The sequence below is a fragment of the Sturnira hondurensis genome, unplaced genomic scaffold, assembly GCF_014824575.4.
Source record: "Sturnira hondurensis isolate 20B ecotype Veracruz unplaced genomic scaffold, ASM1482457v3 Scaffold0021666, whole genome shotgun sequence".
Taxonomy (NCBI): domain Eukaryota; kingdom Metazoa; phylum Chordata; class Mammalia; order Chiroptera; family Phyllostomidae; genus Sturnira; species Sturnira hondurensis.
In genome coordinates, this window is record NW_028094297.1 from 114,794 (window position 1) to 135,690 (window position 20,897).

The 20,897-nt window shown below is 38.2% G+C and overlaps 1 pseudogene; it reads left to right on the plus strand.

Annotated features, from left to right (window-relative positions):
• Positions 1 to 1,314: 1,314 nt before the first annotated feature.
• Positions 1,315 to 20,897, plus strand: part of LOC118978259 (UDP-glucuronosyltransferase 2B31-like) — a 421,339-nt pseudogene continuing 401,756 nt past the window's right edge.

The following is a 20,897-nucleotide window of genomic DNA, read 5'->3' on the forward strand; positions in this document are numbered from 1 at the left end:
TTTCCTGAGGTAGGCCTGTATGGCCATGAACTGCCCTCTTAGAAGTGCTTTGCTTTGTTCCATCAATTTTCAAAAATTGTGTTTTCATTTAGATTTGTTATAAGGTACTTTTGATTTCTTGTTTGATGTGCTTTTGATCCATTAGTTGTTTAGTAGCATGTTGCTTAGTTTTCAGGTATTCATTCCAGTTTCCTTCCTATAGTTGATGTCTAGTTTGTGCCATTGTAATCAGAAAAAAATGCTTGGTAAAATTTCAATCAAGAGAAATCTTTAGGCTTGCTTTGTGGCCTAATACGTGGTCTATTATAAACAATGTTCTATGGGAATTTGAAAAAATTTGCTGTGTATTTTGTGGAGATATGTTCCACAGACATCTGTTTTGTCAATCTGATCTAATGTGACATTTTAAGGCATTCTTTGTTTATTAATTTTCTGTCCAGATGATCTACCCATTGCTGTAAGTGTGGTATACATCCCCTTCTATTTCAGTATTACTTTGGATATCTCACTTGATGTTCATTAGTAATTGCTTTATATATTCAGGTAGTCCTATGTTGGGTGTACAGATATTTTCAAATGTTACATTCTCTACTTCAATTGACCACTTAATATTTGTGTAATGTCCTTTGCCTTTATTTTAAATTTTTGTTTAAAAAATCTACTTAGTTATAAGCATTGCTACCTCAAGTTTGTTTTTATTTCTATTTGCATGAAATATCCTTTTTTATCTCTCCATTTTGTGGCCATCTGTCTTGAATTTCCCGTCTATTGTAAGCAGCATATTGAGGAAGCAAATTTTTTTTAATCCATTGTTTTCTTTCTCTTCCACATTTTGTTAGTGACGTTTATTTTAGATATTTCTGAGCTGTGTATCCACAAAATATTTATGGTATGTTGAGTTGGGTTACATAGATTTTTGACCTTTGTCCTAATTTTTTAAATGCAAGATTTACTATATTTATTAAATATAACTGTAATGTTTTTCTTTTCTTATATTTCCTTATTTCTGGTTATGCCATTTCCTTTTCTTCTTAAAGAAGAGCCTTTAACTAGGAATAATAAAGACACACACAAGGATATTGCTAGCACTTATAATCACAGAACAGATATTAAATCCACCTTTTTATGAACAAGATCATATACATTAGCTTTTCCAACTTCTCTGTGAATGCTCTGGTTGTTTGTATGAGGATACTATATTTACTTTAAGGTGTGGGAGTTATATTTTAACTTCCTGATTGATTTCTCCTTGGATAAACATGAGCAAAGACAAAAGGGATTATTAGTTTGGAAAGAAGCATGTGTTCCAGCAAGATGTCTGTGAAATGAATTCCAGTTCTGCTGCTGCTACAGCTGAGTTGCCAGTTCAGCCCTGGGGGATGTGGAAAGGTGCTGGTGTGGCCCACAGATTATAGCCACTGGATCAATATGAAGATCATCCTGGATGAACTAGTCCAGAGAGGCCATGAAGTGACTGTTCTGACATCTTCAGTATCAATTCTTGTTGATCCCAATAAACCATCTGCTATTAAATTTGAGATTTATCCTACATCTTTTAAAAAAGGTGATTTTGAGAAGCTTTTCATGGAGTTGATCTCTAAATGGACATATGTGCGTAAAGATACATTTTGGACTCATTTTTCATTAGTGGAAGAAATCTTTTTGGAATACACTGACTTTATTCTAAAGCTCTGTAAAGATGCAGTTTTGAACAAGAAACTTATGACAAAACTACAGCAAGAGAAGTTTGATGTCATTCTTGCAGATGCTTTGGGACCCTGTGGTGAACTGCTGGCTGAGCTGCTTAAAATACCTCTTGTGTACAGTCTTCGCTTCTTTCCTGGCTATGTTGTTGAAAAACAGAGTGGAGGACTTCCATTCCCTCCTTCCTATGTACGTATCATGTTGTCAGAATTAAGTGATCAAATGACATTCATCGAGAGGGTAAAAAATATGGTGTATGTGCTTTATTTTGACTTCTGGTTTCAAATCTTTCATGAAGACTGGGATCAATTTTATATCAAAGTACTAGGTAAGTTGCTTTTATTTGGTAATATAAAATTCTAAGTTTCTTAGTGCCTTGGAAGGTGAGTTTGCATAAATATTAAGTGTTATATAGTAAAATGATAAAATAAAATTATAAATTGACCTCTCATTCTTACAAATATTATGGAAATGCTTAAATTATAGGGTCATTGAAGAATTGCCTCTTCTTACACACTTTAGTTTGATTTATAAACTGAACTATTTTGCAATATTACGTAAGGGATTCTTTCATGATATAGTGGCTCTATATCAGACACATGAATGTGCAATTTTGGGTTTCTAATGATTTCACTTCCCTTTACTAAGAACTTACAATTCATCCATTTAAATATCTAAAAATTTGTTGAGGGGTGGACATGTAAGTCAGTAAACTATCGGGTTGGGAGAAATGTTCATTTGTTTTTAAAGTACAAATAAAACACACATTTTTCTGTTTGACCAATAACTTTATTTTTTCTCTCTTTTTTATTGTTGTTCAAGTACCATTGTTTACATTTTCCCAACACAACTACTCCTGATGCCAGCCATCCTCACCTCCCACTGATCCTACCATGTTTTGGTTTTCTCCATGTGTCCTTTATACATGTTTTTTGATGACCCTGCCCTCTTCCATACTTGTTATCTCCTTCCACCTCTGACTGATTACTGACAGTTTGTTCTTTATTTCAGTGTTTCTGGTGATATTTCACTTCCTTGTTGTTTTGTTGATTAGGTTCCACTTACAGATGAGATTGTATGGTATTTGTCTTTCACCATCTAGCTTATTTCATATAGCATAATGTTCTCAAATTCCATCCATGCTGTCCCAAGAGTAGGAGCTTTTCTTTATTTTTGCTTCATAGTGTTCCATCGTGTCAATGCACAACAGTTTTTGATCCACTCATTTACTGATGGGCACTTAGGCTATTTCCAGCACTTGGCTATTGTAAATCATGCTGCTATGAACATTGGGGTGCATAGGTTCTTTTGAATTCATGTTTCAGGATTCTTAGGGTATAATCCCAGCAGTGGAATTGCTTGGTCAAAAAGGCAGTTCCATTTTTAGATTTCTGATGGAATTCTACACTGTTTTTCACAGTGGATGCACCAGTCCGCATTCCCACCAACAGTGCACTAGGTTTGCCTTTTCTCTACAACCTCTCTAATATTTGTTGTTTCTTTTTTTATTCCTGTTGGCCATTTTCACCAGTGTGAAGTAGTATTTCACTGTGGTTTTAATTTGCATCTCTCTGATGGCTAGTGATGCCGAGCATCTTTTTATGTCTCTGGGTCCTCTGTATGTCCTCCTTGAAGAAGTTTCTCTGCAGGTCCTTTGCTCATTTTTGATTGAGTTTTTTTGTCTTCATGGTGTGGAGTGTGAGTTCTTTATATACTTTGGGGGTTCAAACCTTTGTCCAAGGTATCATTTGCAAAAATATTTTCCCATACAATTGGTAGCCTTTTTATTTTGCTGATATTTTCTTTAGCCCTGCAGAAGCTTTTTATTTTGATGAAGTCCCACTTATTAACTCTTTCATTTATGTCCCTTGTCCAAAGGGACATATTCATGAAAATATTGCTGCATGGAATATCTGAGATTTTCCTGCCTACATTCTCCTCTAGGACTTTTATGGTATTATGACGTATGTTTAAATCTTCTATCCATCTTGAGGGTTTATTTTGTATATGGTGTAACATGGTGATCGAGTTTCATTTTTTTGCATGTAGCACTCTAGGTCTCCCACCATGATTTGTTGAAGAGGTTATTTTTACTGCATTTTATGTTTCTGCCCCCTTTGTCAGTATTAATTGACCATAGAGACTTTGGTTTATTTCTGGGCTCTCTACTCTGTTCCATTGATCTATGTGTTGGTTCTTAGGCCAGTACTAAACTGTTTTGATTTCTGAGGCCATGTAATGTTGTTTGATGTCAGGTATTCTAGTTCCCCGCACCCCCCACCCCCCGCCCCAGGTTGTTCTTCTTTCTCAAAATTTCTGAAGCTACTCAGGGTCATTTGTGGTTCCATATAAATTTCTGAAATGTTTGCTTTATATGTCTGAAATATGTCATTGGCATTTTAATAGGAATTGCATTGAATCTACACATTGCCTTCCATAGTATGGACATTTTGATCTTGATAATTCTTCCAATCTATGAACATGGTATATACTTCCATTTGCTTGTGTCTTTCCTAATTTCTTTCCTCAGTGTTGTGTAATTTTCTGAATACAGGTCTTTTACCACCTTGATTAGATTTACTCCAAGGTATTTTATTTTTCTTGTTGCTTTAGGAAATGGGAATTTTTTCTAATTTCTGATTCTGATATTTCATTGTTGGTGTACAAAAATGCCTTTGATTTCTGAATATTGATTTTGTATCCTGCTATTTTGCCAAGTTCACTTAGTAGGTCGAGAAGTTTTTTATGGAGTCTACATGTAGACTATGTAGACCCTAAATTCACCTCCAAATAATGACAGTTTTGCTTCCTACTTTCAAATTTGATGAGTTCTTTTTTCTTTCCTGATCTCTGTGGCTAGGACATCCAAAACAATGTTAAAAAGAAGTGGTAAAAGCAGACATCTTTGTCTTGTTCTTGATCTTAGTGAGAAAACTTTTAGTTTTTGCCCATTGAGTAGAATGTTGGCTGTAAGTCTCTCATATATGGCCTTCATTATGAGGAATGCTCCTTCTATTCTCACTTTGCTGATTGTTTTTAATGTAAATGGGAGCTGTACCTTATCAAATGATTTTTATGCATCTGTTGATATGATCATATGATTTTTGCTTTTTATTTCTTTTTGTGGTATATTACTTTTATTGATTTGTGGCTATTGTACCATCTTTGCATCCCTGGGATGAATACCACTTGATCATGATGTATGATCTTTTTGATGTATTACTGGATGTGATTTGTCAATATTTTGTTGAGAATTTTAGCATCTATGTTCATCAGTGATATTGGTCTGTAGTTTCCTTTCTTTGCCGTGTGTGTATCTGATTTTGGAATTAGGATGATGCTGGCTTCATAAAAAAAGTTTGGGAGACTTCCCTCTTCTTGGATTTTTTTTGGAATAGTCTGTGAAGTGTAGGGGTAAGGTCTTCCTTAAATATTTTGTAAAATTCTTCTGTGAAACTGTCCTGTCCAGGGCTTTTGTGTGCCAGGAGTTTTTTGATTTCTGCTTCTGCTTTGCCATCTATTATCAGTTTGTTCAAAGCATTCTTCTTCTTCATTCAGTTTTGGAAGACTATATTTTTCTAGAATTTTTTTAAATTTTACCCAAGGTTTCAAATTTCTTGGCATATAGTTCTTCATATTAATTTCTTATAATTCTTTGTATCTCTGAATTTTTGTTGTAATCTTTCCTCTTCTACTACTGATTTTGTTTATTTTGGGTTCTCTCTTTTTTATTCTTGATGAGTCTGCTTAAAGGCTTCTTGATTTTAGTTATCTTTTCAAAGAACAAGCTCCAGGATTTATTCATCCTTAGAGTTGCTCTTTTAGTGTCTATGTCATTCCTTATACTAATTCTGGGCTTTGTTTGTTGTTTCTCCAGTTCCTGTAGATGTAGAGTGAGGTTGTTTATTGGAAATTTTTCTATCCATTTTAGGTGTGCTTGTGCCACTATGAACTTCCCTCTGAAGACTGCCTTGTTCCTTTTGGTTTGAAAGTTTATATATGTATATATAACTTACTGACTATATATATGTGTGTGTATATATATATATATATATATATATATATATATATATCTTACTGACTAGATATATAACTTACTGACTACATATATATATAGTCAGTAAGTCATATATCTTATATGTACATCTTACTGACTATATATATAACTTAACTGAGTATATATATATAGTCAGTTAAGTCCATTTGATTAAGGTTTTGTTCAATACCAAAATATCCTTGTTGATATTTTGTTTGGAATGTCTATTATTTGTTGACAGTGAGGTGTTAAAATACCCTAGTATATGTGTGTTGCTATCTATGTCTTTCTTGAAGTCCTCAAAGATTTTTCTTGTACCGTTGGGTGCTCCTATGTTAGGTGCATATATTTTTATAATGTTTGTGTTTTTCATGGATTCTTCCCTTGAGTATTATGAAGTGTCCTTCTCTATCTCTTTTTTGGCCCTTGTTTTGAAGTCTGCTTTGTTTGATGTAAGTATTGCTACCCCAAGTTTTTTCTTGTCCATTTCCTTGGAATATTTCTTTCCAACCCTTCACTTTTAATCTGTGTAGGGTTTTGTTCTGAACTGCGTCTGTTTTATGCACCATATGTGTAGGTCGTGGCTTCTTGTCCATTCAGCTACCCTAAGTCTTTTGCTTGGAGCATTTAATCTATTTACATTTAAAAGTATTATTGATAGGTACTTATTCATTATTATTTTACTCCCTTTGTACCTGTGCTCTTCTCTCTCACTCTTTTTTTGTTCCTTTTCTTAAATCAGTGCCATTAGCATCTCTTGCAGAGGTTGTTTGGAGTGGGTGTATTTTTATTGCGTCTTTGTCTGGAAAGCTCCTTATTTGGCCTTCCATTTTAACTGACAGCCTTGCTGGGTAGTAGCCTTCATTGCAGGCCTTGCTTTTCATTACTTGGAATATTTCTTGGCATTCCTTCTGGCTTGAAGCATTTCCATTGAGAAGTCAGCTGCCAGCCTGATCAGGGCTCTCTTGAATATCCTCTGTTGCTGTTTCTCTCTTGCTGACTTTAAGATTCTCTCTTTGTGGCCCTGGCTGGTATAGCTCAGTGGATTGAGCTCGGGCCTGTGAACCAAAGGATCATGGTTCAATTCCCAGTCAGGGCACATGCCTGGGTTGTAAGCCAGTTCCCAGCAGGGGACACATGAGAAGCAACCATACATTGACATTTCTCTCCCTCTCTCTTTCCCTTTCCTTCTAAAGATAAATGAAATCAAATAAATAAGATTTTTTCTTTGTTTTGGAACTTTGCCATTTTAATTATGATGTTTCTTGGATTGGACCTCTTTGAGTTCCTTTTGATTGGGACCCTCTTTACTTCTGGGATTTGTACTTACTTCTTTCATCAGAGTAAGTTTCCCATCATTACTTCTTTAACAGGTTTTCTATTCCTTGCTCCTCTTCTTCTCCTTCTGTTATCCTTTTTATATTGATATTATTGCACTTTATGTTGTCCTGCATTTTTTGGAGTCTTTTCCTTTTCTTGCTCTTTCTGGAAGTTTTTTTTTTTTTTTTGGACCTTGTCCTCCAGCAGTCTGATTTAATCCTCTGCTTCATCTAAATTGCTTTTCCTTCCTTCTACTTTGTCCTTCAACTCAGAAAATTTTTTTTATTTCCTTTTGGCTCTTGTTGACTGTTTCTATATCCTTTTTCATGATGGTGTAATTTGCAGTAAGTTAAATGTACCTTCCCTGTAGTTTTTGGTAATTCTCAGTGAGCTCATTGAGCTTTCATATAACCATTGATTTGAATTCAATATCTGATCATTAAATTTACTTTATTTCATTTAGTATTTTTTCTGAGGATTCTTTCTTTCCCTTCATTTGGGGTTTCTTTTTCTTCCTATTATTTGCGTGATACTTTTTGTTTGCCTTGGCATCTTAAATTGACCTGTTTTGACTGTCTGAGCTGTTGGTGTGAACTTCTACAGTGTGAGACCAGGGAGATTCAGTGGTGCAGTCTTCTTGATATCCTGACCTTGATGATCCTGGGATGTGCATTATTCCATTATGTTGACTCTTTAAATGTAATTGGATATTGATTATTCTTGGGTCATTCTTTGGCTAATCCTTCCCTCTAGTGGTTGACAAAGAGTCAGTGTGCCAACCAAGTCTTGTATGCTGTTCCACAACAGCATAACAAATGCTGTGGTACTGCCACAACAAAACCACACCCCCCAAAATATCAACCCCAACATCCCACTATCAACAGCAAATGAACCAGTATTGATAAGGGAGTGTGCATATTAAGACTATTATAAGCAAGGAGAGAAATAAACTATAGTATCAACTCTAATGACTTAATATGTGCAAACTTGATGGACAAGAAATGAATGTTAAAAAGTCATGCCAGAAGACAATATCACTAATCATGGAGAAGACCACAGTGGATTTCTGCTCAGTACCTCTAGTATTTGTTACTGTTTTTCCTTTCTGAATCCACCTCTGGTGATGTCAATTGTTGACCCTATCTGATCTTAGGCAGCCTATTTGAGACATCCATGGATCTACTGTTCCTGTCTACATCCTTCAATTGTTAATCCAGTCATTCCACACTCAGCAGTCAGGCTTAGGTCCCATTAAGGAAGGCAGAATCCCTCCTGGTGTTGGGGCTAATGTTCTTCCCCAGCTGCTGTGGTTAGGAGAAGAGTGGTCTATCTAAGCATGATGGCTGCTATGGTATGGGGGATGACTCAGCACTGGGATCCCAGCAGATACTCCTGGTTCTCTCTCCAAAGCTGCTGTCCCAAGAATCTCCTAGGTCATCTCTAGCCCACTCGGCCTGTCACCTTTGCCAGAGCCCTGGATAAGTGTCTACAAATGAAAATTTGTGTGTTTGCCCTTTAAATGGCCCTTTTGCATCTTAATCCATACATCTCTGCCATATAGCAACCCTGCTGCTTTTTGCTGCCTGTGGTTACCTGTATAATTTTTGGTCTCTAGGAATGGGAATTTAGGCTGGGACTCCCAGAGAAAGGTTTAGATCCTACACTTTCCAGGGGATCCAACCAGTTGCTTCATTATCCCTCCAGCATTGCCACCTGTGGCCCCCAGCCAGCCCTCTCAAGTCTACACCACACTCCTTACCAGTCAGTTAGTGCTGAAAATGATTCTTCTGTCAGTCCAAGGTTATAAGGCTTCTCTCTCTCACTACTGTTCAGTTGTTTGTTCTGGGTGATTTCTCCACAATTTAGTTGTAATTCCAGATTAGTTCTGGGAGGAGGTCAGTATGGCTTCCACTCATTCCTCCACTATCATGCCTCCTCCTCACCCATAACTTTATTGAACAATGTACTCACCACTTTGTTCCACTACCTTCTGCCAGTTTCAGGCAACTTCATAATTCCATCTTCTAAAACTTTTTATCTTTTTAAGCAAAGAGCTATTCCACATACATTTTACAGTTTTCAAAGGAACAGAATTTTTTCCATTACTAGAATTTTGTGAAGACCTAAATAAATAGAAATCTGAAGGTGCAATGTCTGGTGAATAGGGTGGATGAATCAGCACTTCCCGGCCAAGCTGTAAAGTTTCTGCCTGGTCATCAAAGAAATATGTGGTCTTGAATTATTCTGATGGAAGATTATGTATTCTCTTTTGACTAATTCTGGATGCTTTTCTTTAAGTGCTGTTTCAGTTGGTCTAACTTGGAGCAGTACTTGTCAAAATTAATCATTTGGTTTTCTGGAAGGAGGTAACAATAGAGAATTCCCTTCTTTGGACAAAGATTGGCAGTTGGTGTGGTGCGTGGTTCTTTTGGTTTGCCCCATAGTCTCTGCTATTACACATTATTGTAAAGTATCCACTTTTTACTATCCATCACAATTTGTTTTAAAAATGGAGTGCTTTCATTACATTTAAGTAGAGAATCACATGCAGAAATATGGTCAAGAAGGCTTTTTTTGCTTAAGTTCTATAGAACCCAAAAAACAAAGCAGTTAACACAACCAAGCTGATGCTAATCATTTTAAATGCCCGATTTGGACATTTTGAGTATGTCATTTCTCTCCCATGTGGTATAATGTTAATTGTTCTCAATTAATGTTTTGATGTGGTTGCTATCAACTTGAAGTGGTCTACCTACCATGGAGCATTGTTCAGTGAGAAATCTCCAGCATGAAATTTCGCAAACCACTTTTGACACATTTGATCAATCACAGCACCTACTCCACACACTGCACACACTTTTTGTGTTTCAGTTGAATTTTTACCTATCTTAAAATAACAATGCATGGTATGCCAAAAATGTTGCTTATTTTCTTCCATCTTTATTATTTAAAAAGTTACACAAAAATTCAGCAAGTTTGATTGTATTTAAATGCACGCTGATATGACAGCTGTCACAATCTTATCTAACATAATTGTTTCCAATGAAGTTAAAGACAGCTAAGCACTACTAGAGCCAGCTGAAGGAAAAAACAAACAAACAAACATTTGTGCCAACATACATATTTTGTGAAAACTCTCCGTTTAAAGCCAAAATTAAGAGTGAAGACATCTATTTCACTTTATGAAAATATTCCAAATATTTTAGCTGTTATTTGAATTTTTTATTAATGTACAAGAGTTATTATGCTCCTAAAATAAACCAAATGCTGTTATAGTACCAGTGACTTGCTTGCTAAATTGTAGAAACCACAAAAAATAGTCTAGAGGAATGTGTTTTCATGGCTATGGTAAAATTAGTTCATTGAGATTTTGAAACACTGTTTTTATTTGCATCTATTACTGTTGCAACTTTACACAGTAAACAAAAACATGTTTAAGTCTATATTTGCTTATGTTAAATGTTTAATATGATTATGAAATTACTGATGTGATTTAGAGAAGAGAAATTATTAAACTTTATCATATGTATAGTTTATATATACAAACAACATAATATGAAGCATGCATTTTATATAATTATATAATTATTACATAACCATATTTGCTTATAAAACCACCAATATTTTAAAGGTCTTTGGCTACAATATTCCAAGCTTTCTCAGAAAATTAAATGGTACATTCACATTACAACATTCTCCTTTGATTTACTTTCTCTTTGCTTTTTTTTCTTTCAGGGAGACCCACAACTGTATCTGAGTTGATGGGGAAAGCTGAAATGTGGCTCATTCGAACCTATTGGGATTTTGAATTTCCTCGCCCACTCTTGCCACATTTTGAATTTGTTGGAGGACTCCATTGCAAGCCTGCCAAACCTCTGTCTAAGGTAAACCTATCCACGCTGGCTTTACTTTGCTTACTTTGCATATTTAGGAGTAATAATTCTGTGTTCCTCATTTAGAATGTCTGATCACACTGGGAAAGATATGAGACTAGAAGGAAAGTAACATGACAATTTGAAACTCATATATTTCTATACTATTACAAGAGTATGAAAATCATTATCACTGTAGGATAAAGAGTTATACTTGGCAGGCTATGGACATCAATCCAGTTAAATTAAGGCCTTCTTAATTCAATGCATAAGAAAATATCAGCCATAATTCAAGGAATACTTTTAATATCACTAGAATACTGCTAGGATAGGTGATGGGTATGTAGAGGAACAGACGCAATGTTTGCTCTCACACACAAGATATTCTATTTGAAAAGATATAAGCAAATAATATAAAGTGTGTGAAAAGTATCATAATAAAGAAAAAACGCAATGCTACTATAATGATAGAGAATATCCCACGGGAATGGATCATACTGCATCAGGAGTGACAACAGCAATCAGGCTAAGTGAGCATAAAAGATCTCTTTTTCTGTCCCTTTAACAACAACAACAAAAAATGCTTTCTATCCATGAACAAAAATGTCTCTATGGAAGTTGGCATCTACTATTACATGCCAGGAGACCAGGGAAGAATCTCGCCCACCTGCACATCAGGTAATAGGCAGAGAGACACCAGTACTGGCTGTGATGACTACAGGATGTTGTGAATTGTTCTGGCCTGTCCTGACTACAGTCCAGGAGAACCTACAAACCCTGACTTGGGCAGTCACCTATGGCTTAGGGAGCTGTTGTGGAAGTCAAAGTTTCCAGGGGAGTAGTTCCAACACACTGTTGGAGCACAAAATATATGCATTTAAATGCTCTGATATGAGGTAGAGACAAGCTTGACTTTTCCAGCATCACTCCTCCTCCAAGACAACACAGTTTAAAGCTAAGAGAGAGCCCATGATTTCTCCAACAGGGGATAGGATAAGTGAGTCAGTGGAGGGTGAGCTTTCCCTAGTGTGCAAAAGAGTCCTTTGGAAATGAACTTCCAAAGGGTTCATTTCTCTCACACAGCATCCAGAATATTGAATAAGAGCTCAGTAAATGTTGAAAGGGAAAAGATTGGAAGAAGAGCACATAAAATTCCCAGAGGACATTAAAGAGACACTGTTCCTGCTGACTGTACTCCCTCCTCCATCAGGAAGCCTGACCACAAACTAGGAAGAAAACCTCTCTTACAGATCCCCCAACTAGGCTGTGGGCACCAAAAGTGAATTGCATTCCAAACCCATACATCCTGCCCACTGCACTCAGCTCCATGTACAAACTGCTAAGCTTAGCAGCAAGAACAAGATTTGGGAGAAGGCTTCAGACCAAGAGCAGAATGCAGGCAAGGGTTTGCTCACAGGAGAGAAACTACACACTGGAGCTGTAGCACCACCTTCAGGAAAATAGAGAGGCTATCAGCATCCAGCCTGGTGCTTCATAGGGTGGAAGAAGGACATCCAGATATAAGAATTCACCCAGGAGAGAGAGCCAGAAGCAGGGAGCTGGCATATTCAGACAAGGTCTGAAAAAGCCTTATCTGTGTCAGTATTGACTAAAGGTATTTCTACCTTGAAAGCGGTAAAGATGGAAGTAGGAGACTGCTAATTCAAATACAAAAAACACTGCAAAACTTTAGACATGAAAACCCCCCCAAAAACCTTAAATCACCAAGTCTGACAACAATCTTCCAGCAACCAAATACACACATCAATATACACGATTTATGCCCCCCCCCCCAAATTCAAACTAGCCATGAGAGAAAATTCAATGATCTAGAAGGAAATAAAACCTTCTCTGGCATCAGTTGAAATGTAAAATCATTGCAACCACTATGGGAAAGTGTATCGATATTTTTGAGAAATTAAAAAAATCTGCCATATGATCCAGAAAACCCAATTCTGGATATATATCCAAAAGAAAGAAAAACAGAATATTAAAATATATTCATAAACCCATATCTATTGCACCACTATTCACCACAGCCAATAAATGCAAACAGCTTAAGTGTCTGTCAACAAATGAATGGGTAAAGAGGTGTGAACTACACACCAAGACATAACACACAAAACAGGATATTATCCAGCCATGTAAAAAAATGGAAATCCTACCATCTGGGACAACACAGATGGACCATGAAGGCAATATGCTAAGTGATATAAGTCACAATGAAAAAGGCAAATAATGTTGTGCGGGCGACATTCCTCACAAGTCCCCCCATTTGCCACAGATGAGAGTAAACCTGACTGAGACTTACTGTGATCTGCTTGGTGAAGAGAAGTGGCAAGTTTCCCAGGCGAAAAAGGCCTTGAGCAATGGCCAGTTCCTCAGGGGAAAAAGGTGTTGAGCCCCTTCCTCCAAGAGCTTATATTGGGTTGTAATACAGAGGAATACAGGGAGGCAAGGATCAAAGAGTAGATAACATTTCAAAGAAATCTGAGGGCTTACTATGAGTCAGAGTCTGTCAGTAACAGAGTTTTAGGGTTTCCTGCTCGAACCCTTAACATATGAATGAAAGCACTCTTAGCAGAGCAGATTTCACAGGTTTATCGGCAAGTTTTTTTCTCTTCTGTGACTTTTTAAAAATTTATTTAATTATTTTTCAAGTACAGTTTTCTGTCTATTACTCCCATCCCATCCCACCTCCCATCCTCCCCCCTCCCTCCCATTTCCACCCTTCTCAGTTGTTGTCCATGTATCCTTTATATATGTTCCTCTAAATCCCTCCCCTATTTCCCCTGAAATTCCCTCCCCTCTTCCATCTGGTCACTGTCCGCCTGTTCTCTATTTCAGTGTCTTTGGTTATATTTTGCTTGCTTGTTTGTTTTGTTGTTTAGCTTCCTGTTAGAGGTGAGATCATATGGTATTTGTCCTTCAACACCTGGCTTATTTCACTCAGCATAATGCTTTTCAGTTCCATCCATGTTGTTGCAAAAGGTAGGAGCTCCTTCTTTCTTTCTGCGGCATAGAATTCCATTGTGTATATGTACCATAGTTTTTTGATCCATTCATTGACTGATGGGCACCTAGGTTGCTTCCAAGTCTTGGCTATTGTAAATTATGCTGCTATGAACATTGGGTGCATATATTCTTTGGGATTGCTGTTTTAGGGTTCTTATGATACAATCCTAGCAGTGCAATTGCTGGGTCAAAAGGCAGGTCCAATTTTAGTTTTCTGAGAAAATTCCATACTGTTTTCCATAATGGTTGTACTAGTCTGCAATCCCACCAACAGTGGACCAGAGTCCCCTTTTCCCCACACCCTCTCCAACATTTCTTGTTTATTGCTTTGTTTACGACAGCCATTCTCACTGGTGTAAAGTGGTATCTCATTGTGGTTTTAATTTGCATCTCTCTGATAGCAAGTGATATTGAGTATCTCTTCATGTGTCTCTGGATCCTCTGTATGTCCTCCTTGGCGAACAGTGGGTTACAAAATCAATATCCAGAAATCAAAGGAATTTCTGTATACTAACAATGAATCAGCAAAAGCAGAAATCAAGAAAAAATACCATTCAATATAGCAAAAACAAAAATAAAATACCTAGGAATAAACCTAATCAAGGAGGTAAAAGACCTGTATGCAGAAATCTACACAACACTGAAGAAAGAAATCAAGGAAGACACAAACAAATGGAAACATATACCGTGTTCATGGATAGGAAGTCTTTTTGATGCTAGATTTTTCCCTAGGACATGCTCTAGCAAGGCAAAAAACTGCACCCCTCCCCATCAGGTATTCAGGAGTACGTGGATTAAAGCCAAGAAGTGCTTCTCCCAGAGGATGAGGGGACTTGGGCTATCTCAAAGCTGAGGGGCAAGAGTCAATTGCTCTTTCTTATAGTGCCCCCCAAGTTCTCCCATGATGGCCTCCCAAGTGATTGTGTCTGGCCTAGTTTGCCCCTCCTCTGAGGGGTCTTACCCATCAAGGACTTCTATCGATGCTTTAGGGGCAGGGAAGAAACTGAGGCAGCATTTGCTACCAGAAACAAGCTTTGTGTCCTGTGGCTTGCATTCCAAAGGTCACTGACTCATCCTTAGCCACGGGGAGGTAGAGAGTTATAATTTCTGAAACCAAGCAGAGCAGTCCACAAAATAATGTGTCATACACTTATACTTGGAATCTAAAAATGCAAACTCTTAGAAACACAGAGTAGAATGATGATTAGTATGGAATGGTGAAAAGGACACAGGAGGTTGACAAGAAGTTGAGCAAAGGGAACAAACTTGCAACTCAAAGTTGATTAAGTTCAGGAGATGTAATGATTGTAGCCAGCAGTGCTCTATTATATACTTGAAAGTTTCTAGAGACTAGATACTAATTGTTCTCACCACACACACAAAAAGATAAGTATGTGGCCAAATGGACATGTTCACTAATGCTAAGGTCATACTTGTAATACACTACATAAATGAATCAACTCAACACACTTTGCATGTTAAACTTACAGAATGTTCTATGTCAATTGTATACTAATTTCTAAAAAAAGCATAAAATAATGATTAGAATGAAAAATTAAACTTTTCATGTTAAAGGGTTAGGTTATTATTTTCCAAAGAGAAACAATAACAATTTAAAACAAATGATCAAAGAGGCAGAAGAAATCAGTATGACATTTGAACCAGATATCCATTAAACATTTCACTCTTTACATATGTGGGGTGAGGGTATAGTAAGTACATTGAACAATTAGAAATTTCTCTAGTAGAGAAGGTAATGAAATTTTAAAACTGATAAGGATTGGGGAACACAGAATAATTCTGAAAAAATTTGGGGGGAACATGACTTTACCAGGAACTTTATATTCATTGACCTGAGCTACTCAAGAGGGTGACCAGATCTCTGCTGCTGAAGGCCCATGTGTCCCACCACAGGACACATGATCCCTGGGGGTCTCATGAGGTGGTGATGAGGGCTCCTGCCGCTGCTCGTAGCAGCAAGGGTGGTCGTGAGGTGAGGCGAGGGACTTAAAAGAATGGAGAGGACCATAAGCTCTGCTGGCAAATGGCAACTTTATTCAAGGAACTGCTGGCTTATATGCAGAACTGCAGTGGCCTGAAGCAAGGCCGCAAGGAAATGAGAACAATGTTGTTTTACAAAAGTTTGTACACCACTCCCGAAAGCTATTAAGAGGGCAAGATGTTCTCATATCCTGAGAACATTAGCCCGAAGATAACAATGTCCTCATGACTATCACTTCCTTGGAACATGACGCATATGCCAAGATCTTGTTCTTTCCTTCAAGGCTGAGAAGGAGAAGGTCCGGAAGATGTCAAGATACCCGCCGGCTCCAGGGACCAGAAACCAAGTCCCTCCACCATTTTCACAGTGGGGGACTCTGTCCTTGGTCCCCTGCAGCCTGGCGGGCTCCCACAGGCTCCTCATATCTAGTTACATGTAGCACATTCTACTAAATCAATCATTTTCAATATGATTTCAGAACAAAAGATGTCATTTGTAAATAAGCCATAAAAATAGTCACTTAAATAAGTACCTATACAAGTACAATTCTGGAATCTTACAGCTACTTCATAGAAATTTCACACAATAATACCAGAATCATATATTATAGTGATTCTCCTGGTACGTAAAGTGATATAGGGGAGAGGTCTGAAATGTCACTGTAAAGAGACTATGAACTCACATTCATGCATGAACACAATGAATATATACCTCCATGTAGAGCAAGTCCTCCTGACAGGTAACTGAGGGTTGATGGAGCAGCTTCAGCACAACAAAAGCAGAGAGATTACATAGAGAAGGTTGAGAATCCGAGAGAACTCTGGATTCTGTGGAAACTTTTTGGGATTGGAGGTGCCAGCAAGTGCAATTGTTTACATTCTCTTTCCTCAGAAAACATGGGCAGAAATTTAATTCAAATGCAGTAGTCCATGTGCAAGGCCTCCAAAGTGTGCCCTAGCCTGCTCACCCCACACCCACTCTAAGCTCAAACAGCCCAACTGCCATGACACTGCTGCAGCCACATGCCCCTGGCAGCGCCCAACCCAGCCAGCCAGGCTAGCAGGGTGCCCCTGGGGTGTGCACTCTGGAAAACTCAGCCTATGTATGCCTTCTCTGTGGCTACCCTGTGTGCCTTAAGCAACCACTTCAAAAGCCACTCCATTAGGACAAGTAGCTCTTTATGTAATCCTTAAAAATAAATACAGAATATAAAATAAATGAGAAACCACAAAATACTGTTCCCATGAAAGTATAAAAACCTCAGGAGTAAAACCTCTAAAGAAACAAAGATAAGTCATTTGCCTCATAAAGTTTTCAATACAATGGTGATGAGGATGCTAATCAAACATGACAGAAGAATAGAAGACCGCAGTGAGAACATTAACAAATAGTTACAAAATATAAAACATGACCATCTGAACTGAAGAGTACAATAACTAAAATGAATATATATATATATATATATATAGAGAGAGAGAGAGAGAGAGAGGAATCAACAGATTAAACAATAAAGAAGAATAGAGTAGCAACTTAAAAGATAGAAATGTGAAAATCAGGAGAACAAAAAAATAAAGAATTAAAAAAAATGAAAAATAGTTTAAGACACCCCTGGAACAATATCAAAAATACAACCATTCACATTATAGGAGCCCAGAAAGACAAGAGAGAGACAAAGGGGCAGAAAAACTATTGGGAAACAATGGCTAAAAGCTTTTCTAATCTGTAGAAGGAAACAGACATCCAGGTCCAGGGAGTTCAGAATCTATGACAAAGATGAATGCAAAAATATCTTCCCTGTGATATGTTATAATTAAAATGACAAAAGCTAATGATAAAGAGAGGATCTTGAAGGTAGAAAGAAAAAATAGTTAGTTACCTATGGAGAAACATCTTAAAACTATCAGCTGATTTCCACGGAAATCATGCTAGAAGGTTGTAGCACGGTCACATGCCAGAAGGTTGTAGCAGAATATATTTCAACTGCTAAAAGAATAGAACCTGCAAACTAGAATACTCTGACAGAGAAGCTTGTCATGGAGCATCAATGAAGACTAAAAATTTTTCAGATAAGCAAAAATTAAAGTTCATTGCTAATAAATTTGCTATATGAGAAATGTTAAAAGGCCTTCTTTAAGCAGAAATAAAAAGTCCATAACCAGGCATAAGAATGAAATCCCACTGGTAAGCTAAGCATATAATAAATACAATAGAGTGGCCATTTAAAAAGTACTGGGGGGAAAAAGGTCAACTATAACTGAATAAAAAAACAAATGAATTAAACACCTAGGCAGAAATAAATAAATAAATAATATTCACAATGGGAAATATGGTCAATAATGTTGTAATAACTATGTACAGTGGTAGATGGTACTAGAAATAGTGGGGGGCCACTTCACAAATTATATAATTATGTAACTACTATGTTGCACACCTGAAACTAATGTAAAATAATATTAAATGTCAACAGCTGTTTAAAAATAAAATAAAATGAAAAAACTAGGGAAGATGGCGGCGGAGCAGGACAACAGATTTCGCTTCTCTCCACGCACAGGAGAAGGACCTGGCTGATCTGCAGAGGAGCACAGCAGATGCCAAACTGGGACCCAGCATATAAGAAGGCAGGACTCCAGAGAGTGTAGTGGACACTGAACGACCATAGGTTGAGGAGAGGAGACGAGGGCAGATCAACAAGGTACAGGAGAGCGGCGCAGAGGTGGTGGTGGGCCCCCTGCCAGGTCGCGCCGCCACGGTCTCTGAGAGGGGAGGGTGGACAACACCGTCCCTGGGAGAGAACAAGTCACCGGCACCACCCCCATCTGGCAGGGCGCAGATTGGAAGACACCATAAGAGATCGGTCTGCCAGTAGTGGCAGAGAGAGGAGTGAGCATTCGGAAGCAAACCAGAAAACTCTGATAACCCGTGGAGTCAGGTTGCTGGCTTGGGAGAACTGAGAGTTGCCAGAGCATTCCCTGCTTCGAGGGGCCTGTGTCTGCCCTTGAGCAGTCCCAGGGAGTCTCAGGCTGCTGGCAGGGCCTCCAGAAGTGGGTCAGTTTCGAGCTCCATCCCTACTCAGCTGGCACAGACCAGCTCCATTCCTGCTCAGCTGACGCAGACTGGGAGGCACTGGGAGTCAAGCATTTACCTTCGGCTTGACCGGCTGCAGGTCACGCGCGCCTTCCCGCCCCCGGTTCCGTCAACCGCCCATCGGCCCATCTCAGGCTCTCTACTTGGGGAACCGCCACTCTCGCGTGCTTTCCCGGCGGGGCGGGGTCTGCGCTGACCCTTGGCTTGGGGAATGGAGAGTCACCCAGGCGATCCCTGTGGCGCAGGACCTGCACCAGCTGGCGAACAGTCTCCGGGAGTCTCGGGCTGCTGGCTGGGCCCCAGGAAGAGAGCCAGTCGCCAGCTTCACCCCTACTAAGCCGGTGCAGACAGGAAACACAGGGAGTCAGGCTGTTGCTGTTGGTTTGGGAGAATTGTGAGTAGCCCTGTGTATTCAGCCACAACACAGGGAAAGGTCCACACCCAAGCCTATGGGAACAAGAAAGCCTGGCTGGGAGCACACACCCTCATGTCAGACCAGGGCTGGGAAGCCTGGGAGAAAATCCGCTCTCAGTAGGTAAAGGTACTCAGAAAAATGGGAATAGAGGGAGCATTCCTCAATATAATAAAGGTCATATATGAAAGACCTACAGCCAACATCATACTCAATGGACAAAAACTAAAAGCTTTTCCACTAAGATCAGGAACAAGACAAGGTTGCCCACTTTCACCACTTCTATTCGATATAGTATAAGTTCTAGCTACAGTGATCAGACAAGAAAAGGAAATAAAAGGCATCCAAATTGGAAAGGAGGAAACAAAACTGTCGCTGTTTGCAGATGACATGAGAGTATACATGGAAAACCCTATGGCCTCTACCAAAAAACTGCTGGAACTAATAGATGAATTTGGCAAAACAGCGGGATACAAAGTCAATATCCAGAAATCAAAAGCATTTATGTATACCAAAAATGAAGCAGCAGAAGCAGAAATCAGGAAAAAAATACCATTCGATATAGCAAAAACAAAAATAAAATATCTGGGAATAAACCTAACCAAGGAGGTAAAAGAACTGTATGTGGAAAACTACACAACACTGAAGAAAGAAATCAAGGAAGACACACACAAATGGAGACGTATACTGTGTTCATGGTTTGGAAGAATTAACATCATCAAAATGTCCATACTACCCAAAGTAATTTACAGATTCAATGAAGAACCTATTAAAGTACCAATGGCATATTTCACAGACATAGAACAAACACTTCAAAAATTTATATGGAACCATAAAAGACCCTGAATAGCTGCTGCAATTTTGAGAAAGAAGAACAAAATTGGAGGGATCACAATACCTGATATCAAACTGTATTACAAGGCCACTGTAATCAAAACAGCCTGGTACTGGCACAAAAACAGGCACATAGACCAATGGAATAAAACAGAGAGCCAAGAAATAAACCCAACTCTCTACAGTCAATTAATATTTGACAAAGAGGGCAATAACATAAAATGGAGTAAAGACAGCCTTTTCAACAAATGGTGTTGGAAGAACTGGACAGCTACATGCAAAAAAATGAAACTTGAGCACCAACTTACACCATACACCAAAATAAATTCAAGGTGGATAAAAGACTTAAATATAAGCCGTGACACCATTAAAGCCCTAGAGGAGAGCATTGGCAAGAAAATGTCAGATATTCCACGCAGCAATATTTTACTGATACGTCCCCTAGAGCAAGGAATATAAAGGAAAGAATAAACAAATGGGATCTCATCAAAATTAAAAGCTTCTGCATGGCTAAGGAAAACAGTATCAAGATACAAAGAGAAGCAACAGCTTGGGAAAACATATTTGCCAATGATACCTCAGATAAGGGTTTAATCTCCAAAATATACAAAGAACTCA